General features: G+C 41.3%; 1 protein-coding gene across 7 annotated transcripts in view; it reads left to right on the top strand.

Annotated features, from left to right (window-relative positions):
* Window positions 1–8,216: 8,216 nt before the first annotated feature.
* NCOA6 (nuclear receptor coactivator 6) overlaps window positions 8,217–22,895 on the top strand; it is a 106,802-nt gene continuing 92,123 nt past the window's right edge. For 5 of the 7 annotated variants that reach the window (XM_082645577.1, XM_082645578.1, XM_082645579.1 and 2 more), the window contains exon 1: window positions 8,318–8,406. The gene's annotated coding sequence lies outside the window, so the exon portion shown is untranslated. Of the gene's footprint in view, window positions 8,407–22,895 lie in introns of all 7 variants that reach the window. The other 2 variants (XM_082645580.1, XM_082645575.1) reach the window with 2 other exon arrangements.

Genomic DNA, 22,895 nt, shown 5'->3' on the forward strand with positions numbered 1-22,895 from the left:
CTCAACTTTGCTGTTGTAGTGCAAAAGCAGTCATAGACATGTAAACAGATGGCTGTGGCTGTATTCCCATAAAACTTTATTTTACAAAAACAGGGTCCAGTTTGGCTTAAGGGCACTAGTTTGCCAACCCCTATTCTAGAGCATACTAAGAGAATGATGGTATGTGATGAAACTGATGAGGTAGGTACAACATTCTTATGAGGCTAATATTAATTTCTCCATTTTATGGATGTGGAAATTGTGGTTCAGAGACATGAAGTAACTTGTCCAAGGTCACCCAGCTGATAGTTGGTAGATCATGATATAAAAGCAGTCTGTTTTGACTCCAAAGATCATGTCCCTCTCTTCTTTGAAAAAAAAAACTATTACTTTATCTGACTACAGACGTAACCATCATTCAAATATCAGACATTTCATAAGTATATAATAGAGATGATCCATGCCTTCAAAATCTCAACTTTTCAAAAAATCTCACAGGCAATAATTTAGTATGTATTCCTCCAACTTCTTTTTTCTGTAGATATAACATATATTATCGTTCTATTTAAAAGTAAAAATGGGATTATATTGGTCACAGTGTCTACAACACCCTTTTTTTTTTTTTTACTTACCAGTATAACATGGACATTTTTCCATGTCAATATCAAGATACATGGATTTACCTAATTATTTATAACGATGCATCATAGTTCATTAAACAGTTTAACCAGTTTCCTGTTGATGGATATTTGGGTGGTTTCCAATGTAACTTTGAATATCCTTGCCTGATATCTTTAGGTGATTAAGTAACTCCTGTGGTCATACCAACTCTCCTATGCTGTCTTTCAAGTGATGTTATAGGACCTTCCACGCAGCAGGCTTTTGGGGGTTACATGGGTATCTTGGGGTCATTTTACTTCTTAAATATATAAATAATGACAGGACAGCTTTGAATAAAAGATTTGTTCAGTGGAACAATTCTTATATATCAAAGAAAAATTCTGATATCTTGGAAAATCTGTTTTCTCACTCAGTATATGAAATATATTTTATTCCACGAATATTTTCTTAAGTGTCTACTCTGTGCCGTGCACTGCCTGATGCACTGGGAACACTGATGAACAAGACAGACAAGGTCCTTGTTCACCTGGCCATTATATTCTTTTTTTTTTTTTTTTTTTTTTTTCTTTTGTGGTACGTGGGCCTCTCACCGCTGTGGCCTCTCCCGTTGCGGAGCACAGGCTCCAGATGCGCAAGCTCAGCGGCCACGGCTCACGGGCCCAGCCGCTCCGTGGCATGTGGGATCCTCCTGGACCGGGGCACGAACCCGTGTCCCCCACATCGTCAGGCGGACTCCCAACCACTGCGCCACCAGGGAAGCCCTACCTGGCCATTATATTCTTAATTACTTTTACTTTATTCAGGTTGTACTGTCTTGATCTACCATAAAAAACATAAATTTACCTCATATTGAGAAGCTAACTTTAGCTGACTATGAAATAAGGAGATAATAAGCTTAGAAATTTTTTTTTTTTTTTTTTTTTGCAGTACACGGGCCTCTCACTGTTGTGGCCTCTCCCGTTGCGGAGCACAGGCTCCGGATGCACAGGCTCAGTGGCCATGGCTCACGGGCCCAGCCGCCCGGCAGCATGTGGGATCTTCCTGGACCGGGGCACGAACCCATGTCCCCTGCACTGGCAGGTGGACTCTCAACCACTGCGCCACCAGGGAAGCCCTAAACTTAGAAATTTAAAGAGTTTTTATGATATTCTTCTCTCACACCTCAAATAACTCCAGGATATACCTGTTTGCTTCTTAAATTGGATGTTTTTAGTATTTCCTTCATATTTTAGTTAAGATACGAAGCTTCCTAATTTCAAAACTTACTACACTACAAAGTTATAGGAATCAAAACACTGTGGTACTGGCAGGAGGATGAACATATCAATGGAATAGAATTGGGAGTTCAGAAATAAACGTATCTATGATCAATTGATTTTTCACAAGGGTGCCAAGATCATTCAATGGAGGAAGAATAGTCTCTTCAGCAAACTATGCTAATACAACTAAATATTCACATACAAAAGAATGAAGTTTGATCCTTAACTCATACCACATACAAAAAGTAACTCATAATGGATCGAAGGCCTAAATGTATATAAAACTATAAACTATAAAGCTCTTAGAAAGAAACATTGAAGTAAATCCTCATGACTTTGGATTTGGCAATGGTTTCTTATATATGACACCAAAAGCACAAACAACAAAAGAAAAAAATAAACTAAACTGCATCAAAATTTAAAATTTTTGTGTATCAAAGGACACTGTCAAGAGAGTGAAAAGACAACCCAAAAAATAAGAAAAATGTTTGTAACCAAATACTTGATAAGGATCTAGTACCCCAACTAAATAAAGAACACTTACAGTTCAACAACCCAATTAAAAGATGGGCAAAGGACTTGAAAAGACATTTCTCCAAAGAAGATATACAAATGTCCATCAACAAATGAATTGATAAACAAAATGTGGTATATTCATACAATGAAATATTACTCAGCCATTAAAAGGAATGAAATACTGATATGTGCTACAACATGGATGAACCTTGAAAACATTATGCTAAGTTAAAGAAGCCAGACACAAAAGGTCATGTATTGTATGGAGTATCTAACATAGGCAAATATATAGAGACAGAAGGCAAATTAATGATTGCTTATGGATGGGAAAATGGGGGATTGGGAGGAGGGCAATACCTAGATATCTAAGGCTTTCTTTTTGATGATGAAAATGTTCTAAAAAATTGACTGTGGTGATGGACCTATCTGGTTGTGACTATACTAAAAAAACCATTGAACTGTACACTTTAAATTAGTGAATTGTATAGTATGTGAATTGTATCTCAATAAAGCTGTTTAAAAAAGACAAAGAATATGTCAATATCAACTACAGCTGAACACATGCAAACTCTGAAACCCAGCAATCCTAGCCCTAGGTATATACCTAGCAGAAAATTATACACGTTTACCCAAAGACATGGGCAAGAATGTTCATAACAGTATTATTAAAAATAGAACTAGGGACTTCCCTGGTGGTCCAATGGTTAAGAATCCACCTTCCAATGCAGGGGACGCGGGTTCAATCCCTGGTTGGGGAACTAAGATCCGGCATGCCATGGGGCAACTAAACCCACACGCGGCAACTAGAGAGAAGCCCGTGCACCGCAACTACTGAGCCCCGTGTGCTCTGGTTCCTGTGCACCACAACTGGAGAAGCCCACGTGCCACAACTAGAGAGAAGCCCGAAACAAAGAGCCCGGGCAATGAAGACCCAGCACAGCCAAAATTTTTAAAAAAAGACCTAAAGTGGAAACTGAAATGCTCATCGTCAGTAGAATGGATAAATTGTGACTAATTCAGATAATGAACCATATGAAGCAATGAAAAGGAACAAACTACAACTACATGCAACAATATAGGTGAATCTCAAAAACACAAAATTGAGCAAAAGAAGCCAGGCTCAAAAGAGCACATTTTGTTTGCTTCCATTTATATAAAGTTTAACACCCAATGAGCCTAATCTATGAAGTTAGACATCAGAATATTATTTACCCTCAGGGGTGTGGGTAATAACTGGAAAGGGAGAACAAAGGGGCTTTTGTGGGGCTGGTAATGTTCTATTTCTTGATTTGGATGTTTGGACGTGTGTGTTCATTTTGTGAAAATTCTTCAGGATTTACACTTATGAATTGTGTATTTTCATGTCGTTATGTTATACTCTAATAAAAAGTTTAAAATTTTCCGAATATTTTTGAAATCAGGTTTTTTTGTTTGTTTGCTTTTTATTTTTGGCTGCGTTGGGTCTTCGTTGCTGTGCAGGGGCTTTCTCTGGTTGCGGGGAACGGGGGGGCTACTCTTCGTTGCATTGTGCGGGTTTTTCATTGCAGTGGCTTCTCTTATTGCGGAGCCTGGGCTCTAGGCACATGGGCTTCAGTAGTTGTGGCGTGCAGGCTCTAGAGCACAGCCTCAGTAGTTGTGATGCACGGACTTAGTTGCTCCACGGCATGTGGGATCTTCCTGGGCCAGGGCTTGAACCTATGTCCCCTGAATTGGCAGGCGAATTCTTAACCACTGCACCACCAGGGAAGCCCTGAGATCAGGTTTTTAAGTCCTAAGGATACTTCTCCTTTTTTTGTGGTCATTTCTTGATACTATTCCATTTTTTTCAATTCTGTAGTTATCACTCTATTTCTATTTTTCAATCTTTTCTTCCTAAGAGCAATATTTTTCCTATTGTCTGAAAATTGTTGCGCTGATTTTGTAATAACAAGGCACTTTACTGCCATCTACTGGTAAATTACCATAATAAAGTTACACATTACAATGTCTACCAGTGAGTGGCACCCATTTACAAGTGATGTCCTTCTGCAAGACACCATTCGCCTAACCAAGTGTGATAGCCTTGTCATTTGGCACTGTTGTGATGAATCCCACAGACAGTAGAATGTTATGCTAAGTGATTTTATTCTTTCTTCATTTTTTTTCCTGTTTGATGTTGTTCTTAAAAACATGGTTTTGGGGCTTCCCTGGTGACGCAGTGGTTGGGAGTCCGCCTGCCGATGCAGGGGACACGGGTTCGTGCCCCGGTCCGGGAGGATCCCACATGCCGCGGAGCGGCTAGGCCCATGTGCCATGGCCGCTGAGCCTGCGCGTCCGGACCCTGTGCTCCACAACGGGAGAGGCCACAACAGTGAGAGGCCCGCATACCGCAAACAAACAAACAAAAAAAAACAACATGGTTTTAAGTATTCACTATCAATCTTATCACTGCAAAGCTTAAGCCCATTGGACAAACATACGAAAATAGAAGTTCAATAAATGCCAATCAAATTGTTCCCATCAAAGAATAATTGATTTGCTTTTTCTTTATCTAAATCTGAATCCAGAATAGTCCTTGATGTCTTAGGACCGCTTCTCTTGCTCAAAACATTTTGTGAAATAGCCTGGTAACCTCCTCAGAGGCCTCTATTAGTCTGCTGCTTGTTGAGGCTATCAAAAGTGCTAGGCACTCTTCTAAACATTTTATATCTACTAATTCATTTAATCCACTACTAATTCATTTAATCCACCGCTGATTCATTTAACCTTCTAATCCTCATCTGTAAGGTACCCTTATTATCCACACCTTGTACATGAGGCAACTGCAGCAAAAAAAACTTCAGTTATATTACAGGTGATGATATGACAAAAATACTTTCCTTGGGGAGCTTATAGTCTGTTGGGAACACAAAACAAAAACCATGTAAGGATTTAAAAACAAACAAAATAAAGGAAAAAAATACTTTGGACACTATAGGATGAGTCATTTTTCTTCCTTTTGGTCCAAATTCCCTCATCTGTATGATGAGAACTTTGGATTTGCTCAAGGTCTCAGAACTTGAGGATTTTGACTTCAGAGCCCAATCTTGTAATCACTGTGCTCTACCTAGTGCCATTTCATGGCCTGTTTCTGTTCCTTTGCTGCCTTCATATGGGCAACAAATATCTATGTTACCTATGCTCCTGCTATTTTCACCTATGGGATGTTTAGGTGCCCAAATGGGCCCCTGGCTGCTAGCTCCCTACATCCTTGCTAATACCAGGAAAACCTCCTTTGGTTTAAGGACATGAATAATAAGGCAAAAAAAAAAAAATGAGGATATTGGCTCAGGCCCTGGCATATTTTTTTAAATTGTGATAAAAAATATATAACATAGGGGCTTCCCTGGTGGCACAGTGGTTAAGAGTCCGCCTGCCGATGCAGGGGACATGGGTGCGTGCCCCGGTCCGGGAAGATCCCACATGCTGCAGAGCGGCTGGGCCCGTGAGCCATGGCTGCTGGGCCTGTGTGTCCAAAGCCTGTGCTCCGCAACAGGAGAGGCCCCAACAGTGAGAGGCCCGCGTACCACAAAAAAAAAAAAAAAAAAAAAAAAAATATATATATATATATATATATATAAAATAAATTTTGCCATTTTAACTATTTTTTCAGTGTATAGCTCTGTGGCACTAAGTACACTACATTGCTGTGCAATCATCACCACCATCCATCTCCAGAACGTTTTTTATCTTTCCCTACTGAAACTCTGTACCCATTAAAGAGTTACTCTCCATTACCCCCTCTCTCCAGCTGTTGGCCATCAGTATTCTACTCTGTCCCTATGAATTTGACTACTCTAGGAACCTCATGTAAGAGGACTCATATAGTATTGTAGTTGTCCTTTTGTGACTGGCTTATTTCAAACTAGGCATAATGTCTTCAGGATTCACCCATGTTACAGCACATGCCAAAATTTCCTTCATTTTTAAAGCTGAATAATATTCCATTGTATGTGTATGCCACATTTTATTTATCTACTCATCTGATCGACACGTGGGCTGCTTTCACCTTTTGGCTATAGTGTATAATGCTGCTATGAACATGGGTGTACAAATATCTGTTTAAGTCCCTGCTTCTACTTTTTGGGGGTAAATATCCAGAAGCAGGATTTCTGGATCAGATGGTAATTCTATATTTAACTTTTTGAGGAAACTTCAAACTGTTTTCCACAGCTGCTGCTGTGGTAGTAACACAGGAACGTAGGTAAAAAATTATTAGGTATACACTTAAGAGGTTTGCATTTTCATGTATGTAAATGATACCTCACTTTTTAAAAGTTAAAAGAAAAAGCTTAAAATTTTTTTTCCAGGCTCTTGTAAATCCTTTTGATGTTAATTTCATGGGCTCAAGGGCCTGAGGTGCCCCCTTTTGGCCACCTGTGGTTCTCTTTATTTTTCTCTGCCCTTTTGGGCCCAGCACAGTAACAAATATTTACTGAGCATCTCCTCTGTGCCAGACCCTGTGCTACGTGCTGAGGAAACGGGGGTGAGCAAATTCGATAACATCTCCCTCCTAATGGAGTCCACATCCTCATGGTGAAGACAGGCAATAACCTAGTGAGTCCTATTGAGGACAAGTAAGAACCTGCTTGGGGAGTCCTCAGGGAAGATGTCCTTGGGGTAGTGGTATTTGATCTGGGATCTGAAGGCTGATAAATTATCTAAGGTGGTGGTGGGGGAAGCATTTCAGGAGGAAGGATCAGCATGTGCAAGGGCCCTGAGAAGGAAGTACAATGTGTGAAGATCAATGTAGTTACAGTCCAGAGAGCGGGGAAGAGGGCCCTGAGATAAGTCTGGAGATGTGGGAAGGGCAACAGTGAGACATCTATTTGGCCTTTAACTTAAGAGCAATGTGAGTCATCAAACAGTTTTAAGTAGGGGAGAGACATGATCAGATTTCTGACTTAGAAACATTACTCTGATAGCAGGGTGGAGAACAGATTGGAGGGGAGCCAGGGAGAATGTGGAAAGGCCTTAGGTGGCTACTGCACCAGTCGAAGCACATAGTGTGTACCCAATAAGTATTTGTGGAATGAGAGGACTCCTAACTCTTTTTCTTAGATGAGACCAATATGCCTGAGCTGTGCAATCAGTTAACAATCCACCTGCTCATCTAACGTGATGCTTGTAATATACCCTTAACTCCCATTTTACAGATGAGAAAGCTGAGGTTGAGGCAAATAAAATCGCACAACCATCAAGAGTGAAAGCCAGATCTGAATCCAGGCCTGTATGACAGACATCAAGCCCAGTGCTGGGGAGGCCTCTTGATATTTGGGGAAAGGGGAGGGGGGCCACACTCCCCTGTACCCACGAGCTTGCTAGGGTGACAATGACGGGAAAAAGTAGAGGGGGACTTATAAGCAAATAATAAAGGCTAAAGGTTATCTTTATCACCATTAACGTTATTAGATACTATGTGTCAGGCACTCTGCCAACTGCTTTCCATGCTTTCCCTCATTTCCTCTTTGCAAAGACTATTATTACCTCCATATCTCAGGTGCATAAACCGAGGCTTGGAGAGTTGACTTGCCCAAGGACACTCAGCTAGAGAGCTCCTATAGGACTGTGCAGCGACCCCAAAGTGGGGGCAGCAGCCACTGGCAATATTACAGCTCCAGGAGACAGACAAACCCACTGAATCCCAGCTGTGAGCTCAGCACCCATGTGAGCTGCCGCACGCTCTGGCCCGCGCGGCCCCGCGCGGCCCCGCGCTCCCGGAGACGTTTGGTCATGTGACCAAGGCCCCGCCCCCGGTCGGCCCCGCCCTCTCCCGCGCTCCCTCCCTGTCTCCCTCCCTCCCCCTCCCTCCCCGGCCCGGTCCGGCCCATCCCCCTCCCCGCCGGCTCCCTGAGGCCCAGCCGGGTCGGGCTGCGGGCGGCCGGGTGCCGACGGCCGGACAGACGGGCGCACGCGAGGACGGACGGACAGACGGACACACGGAGGGCCGCGGGCACGCACGGCCCGGGCCGGTGCTCCGAGGCCCGCCCGGGAGGGCTGGGGCCGCGCTCAGGTGAGGTGACGGCGACGCGGGCCCGTAAGGGGTGGGCCCGCTGGGCGTCTGCGGTGCCGGCCCGGCTGGCTCCGCGGGAAGGAGGCGCCGCCCGGGCCCGGCGCGGGAAAATGGCGCCGGCGGACCGTGGAGCACGGCCCCTGTGCGGGCCCGGCCCGGAGCCGCCCCGCCCGCCGCGCTCGTGTCCCCGTCGCCATGTTGGGGAGCGGGCCCGGGGCCTGCGAGCGCGGGCGCTGGGGAGTGCTGTGGGTCCGGCAGGGCTGGGGAGGGTGCGGGACACGGTGTCTGGGGCGCTGAGGGAGTGCTGAGCCAGCCGAGGTCTGCACAGGGTGGCGCTCCAGGTCCGAAGAACTGGCGGGAGCCGGACGTGTGGTCGTGGCCGGGGTCGCGGAGAAGGAGCGTTGGGTCCAAACGGAACCGGGGTCAGGATCCGTGGGGTTAGGGGTGCAGGACCTGGAGCTGGGACCGTGGGACCCCCAGGCTGGCAGGGTGCGGAGGGGCGTGGGATTTGAGTTCAGGCTGTCAGGGCTGGGACAGTTCTTTGCGGGGGGTAGTGAAAGGGTTGATTAGAATTGGGGGCCCTTTCGGTACTGAGGCGGGTATCAGATTGGGGTAGTCCTCAGAGTCGCGGGGCAAGTCCGTGTAACTCCCAAGGGACTGAGGACATATATGCCCCCAGGATCCTCTCCTCCTTATTGGCGAGAGCAACAGAAAAATGTAAGGCTTTGATGAAGAAGAGAAGGGGGATTGATGTTTGGGTGCAGGAGCTGGCCAGCAAAAGGGATGCAGAGTGGAACTGGTGTGCAAGATGAGAGAGAGCCTCCATCAACTTAGGGAGTTTGTGTCTTTAAAAGGAGGGACCGGGCTGTTTGTGGGCGGTGACCCAAGGTGTCTTCCCAGGAAGGGGACAGCCCACTGTTTTTTAAGAGCAGTGTCACCTGGGGAGGTCATCAGAAAGGCATTATCGAAGCTGGTGAGAATGGTAAAGGAGTGAATGTGTAAAAACTACAAAGTCCTTGGATCATGTAACTATTGATTTCAGATCATGTAGTGATTTTCGCTGAGACACGGAAAGGTAAAGTTGACTTCTCAAGATCTTACCAGTAAATGGCAGAAGTAGTACTGGAATTCAGGCCTGTTGCCTCCTCATTCACCACCACGCCTTAGAGGAATTTGCCAGGTGGGAGAAAAGTGTTAAGAAGTCAAGTATGGCAGCGTATAGCAAAGAAGTATTAAGTAATTTATTTTATTTTTATGGTGAGTTTGTCAGTACAGAAACTGAGGGGGTTACAGGAAAACTATAGGTAACCAGCTGTTTGATCATTTCTAGTGCACTTCCATTGGTGCAAAGAAGTTATCTTCAGGATCCTTTTGACTTCTAACTTTGTAGAGTTTTAAGAGATGCTCCTTCTCTTCTAGGTGTTTGCTGTACAGCAAAGGGACACAAAAAGCCTAAAGAAATAACAGTGAACAAGGGTTAAGACCCAGGATCTCTGTCATGACTAAACTTTTTTTTTTTATTTTTTTTTATTTTTGGCTGCATTGGGTCTTCGTTGTGCGGGCTTTCTCTAGTTGCGGACAGCGGGGGCTACTCTTCCTTGCGGTGTGTGGGCTTCTCATTGCGGTGGTTTCTCTTGTTGCGGAGCACTGGCTCTAGGCACGCGGGCTCAGTAGTTGTGGCTCGCGGGCTCTAGAGCGCAGGCTCAGTAGTTGTAGCACACGGACTTAGTTGCTCCTTGGCATGTGGGATCTTCCCGGACCAGGGCTCAAACCCGTGTCCCCTGCATTGGCAGGTGGATTCTTAACCACTGCACCACCAGGGAAGTCCCTATCATGATCAAACTTTAATTGAAGTTTGATCATGATAGTGAAGAGTTCAAAGTCCCCATGGCTATGAGAGAGTTCTCAGTCATGATATAGTAGTCCCAGGGCTCCCATATAATCAAAAAAGACTTCCAACAAAAAGGTTATGAGGATGTTCATAACAATAAGATTTTCAATATATGTTCAATACCCTTATACAGCAACACAGTTCATTTGTTTTGGGTCTTTCTAATGCAGGAAGGCCTAATGCTTATCTGTACCATGGGCCCCTTTAGCATCTAACGAAGCTCATGAATCCCTCTCAGAATAATATTTTTAATTGCATGAAACAAAATATATTGGGTTATAGAGAAACCAATTATATTGAAATACAGTTACCACAATATACAAATTGTGATATAGTAATATAGATATACTTCTTTATCAGCAAATTAAGAAATCAGATCTAGTGGTGGGTCTGATAATTATATCAGATGAACATAAATAATTCTGTAAGACATCTGCAATAACTGTAATATGATCTAAAGATATCTATGATTACTGTGGCAGAATCACAGATACTGCTAATACCAGAACGGTTTATTGCCTACATTCATATTTGAAGAAAATGGTAACTTTCAGTTAGAGGTTAGTGAAAATAAAGAGGTAATTTTTTTCCTATCCAAGTTCACAGACCCCCTCCCCACCCGCCCCTCAATTCTGTCTGTGGACTCCCATCTATGAACCCCAGGTTAAGGAACCACAAAGGATGTCTTCCATTCAACAGACATTTACTATGTGCTAAGATATCTATTATGTCAACCATTATGCTAGGCTCTGAGGAGTCAAAGGTCTTTAAGGCAGGACAGGGTCTTTTCAGTTTGGATATTCAGTCCCATGAGAGAAGTGAACAACTAAACAATGGCAATTCAGGATGTTAAATGCCAAAGGAGAGTTATCATAGGTTCTGAGGACACAGGTAGGCATGTCTCTGCTCTAGGAATCAGGGATGGCTTTGTAAACGAGTGAGACTTGAGATGTGTCATGAAGGGTAGAGGAGTTTGCCAGATGCAGAATTGGAAAGAAGAGCTTTCGGGTAAGGGCATGCATTTTCAGGAAATGTAATTTAATGTGGTTGGAGTATAGTGTGTGTGTGAAAGAGTGGTTGGAGATGAGACTGGGAAGGTTGTTTGGAACCTGGTTGTGGAGGACCTTGCTAAGGAATTTGGACTGAATCCTTAGCTTTTAGAGAGGCATTCAAGGCTTTCAAGAAGCAGAGTTACGATGAGGTTAATTTTTAGGAGATAAATGGATGTGTTTTGCAGGGAGGGTAGACTGGGAGATCAGGGAAGAAGTAATGAGGGAATGAGGGCCTGAACCAAGGCAGAAGCTGTGAGCATTGAACAGAGTTAGAATTTTCAGGTATTGATATAATTACATTGTGAGTGATGAGAGAGAGGGGGAGTTTTTTAGATTTCTAGTTTGGGGTGGTGGCTGTCAAAGAGGTTAAAAAAAAGGGTGAAAGGAAAGTGAGTAAGAATTGTCACAGATAATAAGGAAGAAGATGGTTTTTGGTAGAATAATAGACTTTTGGAAACTATTGCAAAGCTGTCAAGTGTGATGTCATTTACATATTGTCTTTGGCTGCTTTCACAGTACCAATGGTAGAGTTGAGTAGTTGTGACAGAGAATATATAGCTCACAAAACTGAAAAATATTTACTTTCTGGCCGTTTACCAAAGATGTTTGCCAGTTCCTGATCTGTGTGTCTGAATGTTGGACATTAAACTTCTGATTTACCATCCAGTTCCTACATGAGAAGAATAACCATCTTGACACTGTCTTTCCGGCTGGGTTCCCCATGCTCTGCGTATCTGCAGCATGACGTAGACCCCTGAGTATTTTATTTATATTTATTTAAATCTTTACATTTATTATTATTTTTTAAATGTATTTATTTTATTTATATATTTTTGGCTGCATTGGGTCTTCGTTGCTGCGCACAGGCTTTCTCTAGTTGCGGTGAGTGGGGACTACTCTTCATTGCGGTGCACGGGCTTCTTATTGTGGTGGCTTCTCTTGTTGCGGAGCATGGGCTCTAGGCATGCGGGCTTCAGTAGCTGTGGCACGCGGGCTCAGTAGTTGTGGCTCGCGGGCTCTAGAGCGCAGGCTCAGTAGTTGTGGCGCACGGGCTTAGTTGCTCCGTGGCATGTGGGATCTTCCCGGACCAGGGCTTGAACCCGTGTGCCCTGCATTGGCAGGTGGATTCTTAACCACTGTGCCACCAGGAAGCCCCCCACCAAGTATATTATATTGGTCAGTGATGCCAAGGTTTACTGTTTTGGGGTCCACTGTGGCAACTATGGTTAGTGTCAGGTTTTTACAGTTTAGACCTTGCTGGGGCTTGTTTTGTCATTTTTCTATTGGGTTGTCTTTTTCAAAAGATTTCTTTATATTTTCTGATTATTAATCCTTCCTTGGTTATATGTATTACAGATACCATTTCCCAATTTATTGCTAATCTTTTTAAATCTCTAAGCTGTCTTTTGTTAAGAAGAAGTAGAGACACAGAGACACAGATGTAGAGAACAAACATATGGACACCAAGGGGGGAAAGTGGTGGTGGGATGAATTGGGAGATTGGGATTGACATGTATACACTAATATGTATAAAATGGATAACTAATAAGAACCTGCTGTATAAAAAAATAAATAAAATAAAATTCAAAAATAAATAAATAAATAAAATGGGAAAAAAAGACGTTCTGAATTTTAATAAAGTCAAATTTATCTATCTTTTCTGCCCCCAAGATTTTGAAGTTATTCTTTATATTATCTTCTTGAATCGCTATTGTTTTGCCTTTTATGTTAGCTCTCTATCTGGAATTGACTCCTGTGTGTGGTGTGAGGTAGGGTCAGTTCATTTTTTCCTAAGTACAATTAATTTTCCCAGCACCATTTATTGAATGGCACTTATTTTCAAATTGTGAGCTCTTTTTTGGTGAAGTCTATCTAAGGTCCTGTTTCCAGCTCCACTGCTTGCTAATTATGTACCTTGGACAAGTTGTATAACCTCTTTGTGCCTCAGTTTCCTCATCTTTAAAATAAGAATAATAGAGTTTTTGTCAGGAGTAAGTTAATTCATATAATGCGTAGAACAGTGTGGCATCTAGAAAATGTTCAATAATGTTAGCTGTTATTTAGCATTATTGTTCATTTCAGATTCCTAGGCACAGAGTGGAAGCTCAATATGCTCAACACAGTTGTAGAATTAATTTGGTTTTCAGGTCAAAACAGAATGGCTGAGAGATAAGTGTTGCATGAGATGCTTCCAAGTTGCTGTTTAATTTTAGCTGCTGCCTTAGACTCTCTGCTGGAATGGAACCCCTCCCTGTAGTTCTTTGCAGCCCTCACTACTCTCTTGCTTTGTTCATTTACTTTATCATCCTATAGGCATTTGATTTTCTGGTTCTAACTTTACCCAAGTTTTAAATATTACCTCTCCTAAACCAATAAATGACATACTGGAATATTGTCAGGATGGCCAGAAATTGACAGATGAGTTTGTGAGCAAGTAAAAACTGAAATCTGTTTCTAAGGCTGAATCATTCTTGGTCATAATGAATAAATTGATCATTGAAATTAAAAGATGAGATGAAATTCAAATCATTGACTATTTAGGCATCTACTGTGTGCTGGGTACTGTATTAGAAATTACCACATTGGTAATAGAAAAGAAAACTAGCTGACCAGCTTTATGAAATACTACAGAAGAGATCTTTTTACTTGTGATATGGAGCTATTTTCCAAGAGAGTATTTGGATGACAGAGAGGAAATATAGGCATTTATTCACTTGTCAAACATTTATTGAACCCTACCACGTACATTGGGCTAGAACTTTGCAGAATACAAGGATTAATCTACCCAGGATTTCATGTGGGGTGTATATATCATGTGTTATGGAGCTGGGGTATCAGAGGATGGTACCTCAGAGGTGGCCTTTAAGCAGGACTGCCAAAAATGGTTAGGATCTTCATACGTAGAGATGAGACCGTATTTTTCCAGGCTAAGTGAAAGCATGAGTGTAGAGATGGGTGTTTAGGAGATAGTAAGGAGTCTAGTTTGGTTGTTGATCAGGACTATCACAGGGCTGTTGTTGAGGGTGAGGCTGGAAATGGAGATTGAACAACAGCAATAATAATAGCAGTAGCTCTCATTTTTTACATGGGTATTACTTGCCAGATAATGTGCCAGGCATTTCATAAGTGGCATTTCGTTTAATCCTCACAACAACCCTGTGAGATAGGCATCAATCTTTATCCCCTTTTTATAGACAAAGAAACTGAGAAATAGAGCTAACAATTGACAGAGAATGAATTTGGGTCTAGGCAGTCTAATTCCAAAGCCTGTGTTCTTAGTCTCTGCATGCTATACAGGGAAGGCTTTGAATCCTTTTCAGTTGTAGGCTGAGAAGTTTGGAATTGTCTGACTAGGTAATGGGAAATCATCAGAAGCTCTTGGCCATACAGTGACATAATGAAATCTGTACATTAGGAAAGTAAGCCTGGTCATGGAGTGTAGGAGCAGCATGGGGAGAAAGGAGAGATGTGGAGCTAGTTTACTCTCTCCCTCCTCACTAGATTGTTTGTTCCTTAAGGGCTGGGGCTATATCTCTCTGTCCCTCTCTCCCTTCCTTCAGCTCTGGTGTCTACTTATTGTGTCGTCTGGCACATTTATTTATTTTTAAAAATTTAATCTTTTTCTACCTTACCATGTTCTAAAAAGGACTTAAGGTCGCTGCCCAGGAGCTCAGTAAACATTTGCTGAGTTAATTAATAAATGACTAGAGGTATATATAGATGTGTACATAAAGGGAGTACTATGGCTTTGTTGAAGATAGTAAATGCAGCCTTATAATTTGGTGATAAGCTATGTTTTATATATAGACCCTATAAAAGCAAAAGGCCAGAACCACATCTTTTTTAACTTGTGATGAATTGTATATTCTGTGTCAGTTAGAGTATTAACAATCAGTTTTTATTAACTATGTTAGTTAGAAACCCAAAAACCAATAGAAACAGAGAGTAGTATAGAATGGTGGTTGTCAGGGGCTGGGAGATGGGGGAAATGGGGAGATGTTTGTCAAAGGGTATAAACTTGCAGTTATAATATGAATAAGTTCTGGGGATGTAACGTACAGCATGATGACTATAGTTAACAGTACTGTATTATATACTTGAAAGTTGCTAAGAGAATAGATCTTAAATGTTCTCACCATACACCTAAAAATGGTAATTATGTGATGTGATGGATATGTTAACTAACCTTATTGTGATAATCATTTCTCTCTATATGTGTATCCATCTCATTGTACACCTTAAACCTACACAATATTGTATGTCAGTTATATCTCAATAAACCTGGGAGAAAAACTGTGTCAGTTTTAATAATATTAATGATCACCAAATTCAAAGGGTATTCATACTTTAAATAGATATTTAGGTTTGTATTCAGCATTAATCAGCTGCAAATCCCCCCATACGCAAAGAGGCAACAAAAGTTACCAGTAACCAGCTCCTTTACTGACACTGAACCTGTTGAATATTAGTTCCATAGTACCATTTATGTACATTTTCTAAAGATCAATCAGCAGCAGTCTCTCACAGGAAGAAATACTCGTTGCAAATTTGTGAATCAGATTCCTGTTTTGGATTTTACTTAGGGAAATTATTCATAAGATTAAGTTCCTTGCCATAATTTTAAATGTTATTTGGAAGTAATTCTGTGTCCCTTCTGTAAAATAGACTTTAAAAATTCAAACATTTGGAGAAATTCAAAGACACTGGTTAACTACCAAATACCAGTAAAGGTAGGAAGATGTGAGGTAAACCAGCATTTGAGTAGACTTAAGACAAGTCAATGGACCTTAAATAGTGGATTTATTAAATAAACATTCTTTTCCGTTGTGGATATTAGCTGTCAGTAGTATGTACATATACATGCATGCACATATCCATGTGAAATATATTGATATAATTAATATAAGTACATTTGAATTTAGAGATGCTTCCTAAAGAAAATGAGCCTTCATCTGAGTTCTTTTAGGTTATGTTTAACTCTTCAGTGTATGTGGAGATAACTCATTCAGAAGCATTACAATCAGAATGATTAACTGTGTAGAAAAAGTCAGTATATGTTGACTGCCTACCACTGTTGAGGGCTGTATACAGTTGATTAGTTTCTACCTTCCAAGAATCAAATTCATTTGGGGAAGTGAAGTGAACATAAAAAGAGGGGAAAACGTGTTTTAAATGAAATAGTACGTGCTCTGGGAGTTCAGGAGAGATCACTTCTACTTGGAGAATCAGGGAAGGCTTCTAGAAAAGGTGGTGTATTAGTTTCCTAGGGCTGCCATAACAAACTAACACAAACTGGGTGACTTAAAACAACAAAAATTTATTCTCTCACAGTTCTTGAGGCTAGAACCTGAATTCGAGGTGTCAGCAGGGCCACGTTCCCTCTGAGACTTCCATCAATTCTTTTTAAATTTATTTATTTATTTTTCACTGTGTTGGGTCTTTGTTGCTGTGCGCAGGCTTTCTCTAGTTGCAGCGAGCGGGAGCTACTCTTCGTTGTGGTGTGCGGGCTTCTCATTGAGGCGGCTTCTCTTGTTGCAGAGCACGGGGTCTAGGCACACAGGCTCAGTAGTTGTGGCTCACGGGCTTAGTTGCTCTGCGGCACGTGGGATCTTCCTGGACCAGGGCTCAAACCCATGTCCCCTACATTGGCAGACGGATCCTTACCACTGTGCCACCAGGGAAATCCCGAGACTTCCATCAATTCTTGACAATTCTTGGTTTGCAACTACATCACTCCAGTCTCTATCTCTGTTGTCACAGGCATTCTACCTGTGCGTCTCTGTCTCTGTGTGCAAATTTCTCTCTTATAAGGGCACCAGTCATATTGGATTGGGGGTCTACCTCATCTTAACTAATTGCATCTGTACTGATTGTATTTCCAAATCAGGTCACATTCTGTGGTACTGGGAGTTAGTACTTTAAATATCTTTTGGGGAGACACAATTCAACTTAAAACAGGTGACATGATACAGAAGTATTAAATTAAAATTTGCTTATTAAATGAAAGAGTAAAATTGCAACGAAATGAGTTAGGGAAAAAAGAACCAGAGGAATGATGGACACAGGCAAGCATAAGGAATATTTAGGAAATGAGACAGAGAAGTCTGGTTTGCTGGTGTATTGAGGAGTTGTGAGGAGATGAAGCCAGAGTATTGTGTCAGGTCCTAGACACCAGATCTAGGATATTTGAATGCTGCTGAGTGGGTAGTGTGTGGCAGCAGTGTAGCCCTGCAGAACTTTGAAATGGTGGATAACTAATTCAAACTTTGTATAATTAATGCAAGCTTTAGGAAGATTCTATGATCAGGTGAACATGGATGAGTAGACACCCTGAAGAAAAACAGATGGTCAGTGATTTAACACACCCAGCCTCCCTTATTTGCCTATGCCAGTAACTTTTCACCAGGAGAGTCAAGATATTCCTCATATGTGAAAAACAAAAACACCACGACAACAAATGAGAGTTTTACTAGCCTCTTGGTCAGTCATCTGTGGGCACTGAGATACATCTGCTTTTTAAGATCTCTATTCAAAAGCCTCTCTATGGATTTAAATATTGATAATCATGTTCTTCATTTTCTTTCAAACCTTTCTTCAAAATCACCTATTTTCCATCGTATTTTTTACCTCTTGATTGTTCTCTGAACGCTTTTCAGTTTTTCCATCTCTTTTTAAAACATCTGACTAATGGAAAGAATTGAGGAAGATTACGTACTATCCAAGCCAATGATACCTTCTTTTTCTGTGTCCTTTAAATGATAGTTATGTTGACTTTTGTCCACAATAGGACTGTATTCAAATTGTCAATATTCATTCAAATTGTGGTCAGCAGTGCTCAGGTGCTTTTCCTTATTTGTGCCCAGGCATTTCTTCCTGATTCTATGTTTGCATTGCTTATATTTTCTCTAAGAGCATGTGTTTTCATGAAATTTCTAAAATTATGTTTAAATATTGCAGACAAATAAACACATAACGTCCTAGTCATCATATGCATGTGGTCTTTTCATATAGTATTTTTTTTTTTTTTCCCAGTACGCGGGCCTCTCACTGTTGTGGCCTCTCCCGTTGCAGAGCACAGGCTCCGGACGCGCAGGCTCAGCGGCCACGGCTCATGTGCCCAGCCGCTCCGCGGCATGTGGGATCTTCCCGGACCGGGGCACAAAGCCACGTCCCCTGCATCGGCAGGCGGACGCTCAACCACTGCGCCACCAGGGAAGCCCTCATATAGTTTTTTATAGTCTTCTTTCATTTGGCTTTATATTGATATACTTTCCACATGTCTATATAGTTAGCATTTTTAATGAATAGATAATAAAGTTTAAATACTCTCTGGTTATTTGGCATTTGGATGATTTCCAGTATATTTTTATTTTTGATTTGCAATTCTAAATTATACTACTGTAACACTTTTTTATAAACCCCCCCATTTTTTTCTTAGAGTATATTCCCTAAAATAATTCAGTTAGGTCTAAGGATATCTTTTTTTTTTTTTTTTTTTTTTTTTTTGGCTGTACGCGGGCCTTGTTGTGGCCTCCCCCATTGTGGAGCACAGGCTCCGGACGCGCAGGCTCAGCGGCCATGGCTCACGGGCCCAGCCGCTCCACGGCATGTGGGATCTTCCCGGACCGGGGCACGAACCCGTGTCCCCTGCATCAGCAGGCGGACTCTCAACCACTGCGCCACCAGGGAAGCCCGGATATCATTTTTTAGCCATATTGTTATTCTGTAGAACAACTACCAGTTGTTAATATTAGATTTTATAATTTTTTTCTTCTAGTATAATAGTGGTGTGTCAGTTTTGTGGGAGTTTTGATATTTTAAATGTTTTATTATGAAAAATTCCAAACATACCAAAAACACTCCCAGAAATAGTATAATGAACACCCTTATTCAGCATGTTGCCATATGCTTACTTATATACTTACTATGTTAAACCTTTTAAAAATAAAGACATTGGACTTCCCTGGTGGTCCAGTGGTTAGGACTTGGTGCTTCCAATGCCAGGGGCGTGGGTTCGATCCCTGGGTCAGGGAGCTAGGATCCTGCATGGCGTGTGGTGCGGCCCCCAAAAAATTAAAAAAAAAATTTTTTTTAATTAAAAATAAATAAATAAATAAAATTGACATCATAGTATTATGCCTTTAAATACTGTAGCATGTATCTCTTACAAATAAGAACATTTTCCTACATTATCACAACACCATTATCACACCGAACAAAATTATCAGTAATTCCTTAATGTTTCTAACGTTAAGTCTATATTTGTTTCTCCAGTTGTCTCCATAATGACTTATAACTGCCTGGTTCAAAGTGGAATCAAATTAAGAACTATGCATTGTATCTGTATTTTGCTGTTTTTGTAGTCTTTTTTTTAAAACCTGGAACAATTCGCATTTCTTGTCTGCTTCCTCACCTTTTTCTCCCCCATGGCACTGATTTGTTGAGATCCGAGCAGTTTTCTTGTTGTATGTCCCACATCCTGGATATATCTGATTGTTTTCTTTTTTTAAACTTTATTTATTTATTTATTTATGGCCGTGTTGGGTCTTCGTTGCGGCACGTGGGATCTTCGTTTACATGCGGGCTCTTTTTTTTTTAATTCCTTTTTTAAAAATTTTTTATTTTATTTATCTTATTTTTGGCTGTGTTGAGTCTTCATTGCTGCGCGTGGGCTTTTCTCTAGTTGCGGCGAGGGGGGGCTACTCTTCTTTGTGGTGCGTGGGCTTCTATTGTGGTGGCTTCTCTTGTTGCATAGCACGGGCTCTAGGCGCGTGGGCTTCAGTAGTTGTGGCATGCAGGCTCCATAGTCGTGGCTCACGGGCTCTAGAGCTCAGGCTCAGTAGTTGTGGCACACAGGCTTAGTTGCTCCGCGGCATGTGGGATCTTCCCGGATCAGGGCTCGAACCTGGGTCCCCTGCATTGGCAGGCGGATTCTTAACTACTGCACCACCAGGGAAGCCCTACATGCAGGCTCTTAATTGAGGCATGCATGTAGGATCTACTTCCCCGACCAGGGATCAAACCCAGGCCCCCTGCATTGGGAGCACGGAGTCTTGACCACCAGGGAAGTCCCTTAACTTGTTCTTTTGTTCCTTGTATTTCCCTAAACTGGAAGGTTTAAGACTTGATTAGATTCTAGCTAAACATTTCGGCAAAAATATTTAAAAAGTACTCTTTACATTGCATCATATCATGAGGTGCGTAAATGTCTGGTTGTCCCACTATTGATGATAACTTTGATCATAGGGTTAAAAGTTGTGACTGCCAGATCTCTTCATTGCGAAGTTGCATTTTTTTCTTTTGTGACTAACAAATTTTTTTAAAATTTTTATCAATGATGAGTATTTTTCAATCTTGTTTGAACCAGTTATTCATATCTTTTTTTTTTTTTTTTTTTTTTGTGGTACGCGGGCCTCTCACTGTTGTGGCCTCTCCCGTTGCGGAGCACAGGCTCCGGACGCGCAGGCTCAGCGGCCACGGCTCATGGGCCCAGCCGCTCCGCGGCATGTGGGATCTTCCCGGACCGGGGCACGATCCCTCGTCCCCTGCATCGGCAGGCGGACTCTCAACCACTGTGCCACCAGGGAAGCCCTTTCATATCATTTGACCCTTTGTTCAGTGTAGATTTGATATTTTCAAGTTTGTACTATGCATTTTAAAATTTTATACAGTGTAATAAAGAATGGTGCGTTGTTATAAAAGATAAATTTCAAGTTTCAAAATATAACTAAAATCAAATGTAATTTAACCAAAAAAAAATAAACCTTACATATTGCAAATATGTAATAGAGGGCATTTCTTTGACAGAATTTTGTGATGAGTCATGTTTGCTATTTTAAAAATCATTCTAGGGACTTCCCTGGTGACACAGTGGTTAAGAATCCTCCTGCCAATGCGGGGGACATGGGTTCGATCCCTGGTCCAGGAAGATCCCACATTGCCACGGAGCAACTAAACCCATGCGCCACAACTGTTGAGCCTGTGCTCTAGAGCCCAAGAGCCACAACTACTGAGCCCACGTGCCACAGCTGCTGACACCCGCGCACCTAGAGCCCATGCTCCACAACAAGAGAAGCCACCACAATGAGAAGCCCACATGCTTCAACGAAGAGTAGACCCCCCTCGCCACAGCTAGAGAAAGCCCATGTGCAGTAATGAAGACACAATGCAGCCAAAAATAAATAAATTACTTCATTAATTTTTTTAAAGAAGCATTCTAAGCAGGCAAAATTGAGAAACATAGGGCTCTTGAATAAAAAATTTCTCTTATTTTTCTTTTTGAAATGGAGGTAAATCCTGAATTCATAAGTTGTTTTACAAACCCACCCCAGAAGCACTCAGAATTTATTTTTGTTTCTTGTCCTCTTGAGTGTTTCATTTGGCTGTCTTTTATATACCAATTCTTTATCAATTTTAAATAGCGATTTTTTTCTGTCATTTCTATTATAGATTTTTTTATTCCATTTTCTGCTGCAAATAATGCTCAAATAGGATTTTCCTTTCAAACCACAAAGGCAGTATAGGCTTATTGAACCAGTTGGGTATCATCTGAGGTGCACAAAGAGAAAGCCAACCATCCCCTCTTCTCCAGTTCATATCCTCCAACATACCCAACTAGCCTAATGTGATTCTTCCATGTTTTTCTCTATGCTCTTAGAAACACAAATATACATACTGATTCATATTCTGTCTTATTTTGTAAGATTTTCATGATGCCATACGCGTTATACTACAACTTCTATTTTTTACTTTATAGGGTATCATACGTTTTCTTCCATATCATTAAACAGATATCTAATTCATTTTTTCATGCTGCATAATACTCCATTTATGTAGATTTATCTCAATGGGCATTCAGGTTGTTTCCGATTTTTCTTCCCATCACAAACAGTAGACATCTTTATACATATATCTTTAAGAAATGAAGCCTTTACTTCTGTAGGATAAATTCCCAAGTATGGGTTATTTCAGTATTATGAACTGCCAGGTTATTTTCCATAAAGGTGGTTGCAGTTCTTATTCCTGCTGGCACTGGATAACAGGTATCTTTTTAGTTTTTGCCTATCAGCTGGGTGAAAAGTGTTTTCTTATTTTAATTTTCGTTTCCCTGACCATTAATAAATTGCATACATTCATTGTCCAATTTGCATTCCCTATTCTGCAAATCATCTTTGCCAATCCTTTAACTTTTCTCTTGGGTTGTTAATTTTGTACTTTTTAATCAGTTTGGGGATGCTTTTGTGTATTTCGGGTATTAACCCCTTTTTTGTCACATTGTGCAAATATATTATCCCAGCCTTTCATTTGGCTTTTGACTTTGTGGTTTCTTTGACATATAGACTATTTTAAATATCTAATCATGTCTGTCAGTCTTTTTCTTTATGATTTCTAGGTTCATGTCTTGCTCACCACCATTCCACTGAAGTTAATAATTCTTCTAAATTTTTTTCTGTATTTTTGTTTTGTTAATTTTTAACCTTAATTTTGTTTTTCTTGTTTTTGCAACTGGGGCAGAAATTTAGTTCTTTGTTTTTTAATATAAATGA

Source organism: Mesoplodon mirus (genome assembly GCF_964341445.2).
Source record: "Mesoplodon mirus genome assembly, chromosome: 15".
Classification (NCBI taxonomy): domain Eukaryota; kingdom Metazoa; phylum Chordata; class Mammalia; order Artiodactyla; family Ziphiidae; genus Mesoplodon; species Mesoplodon mirus.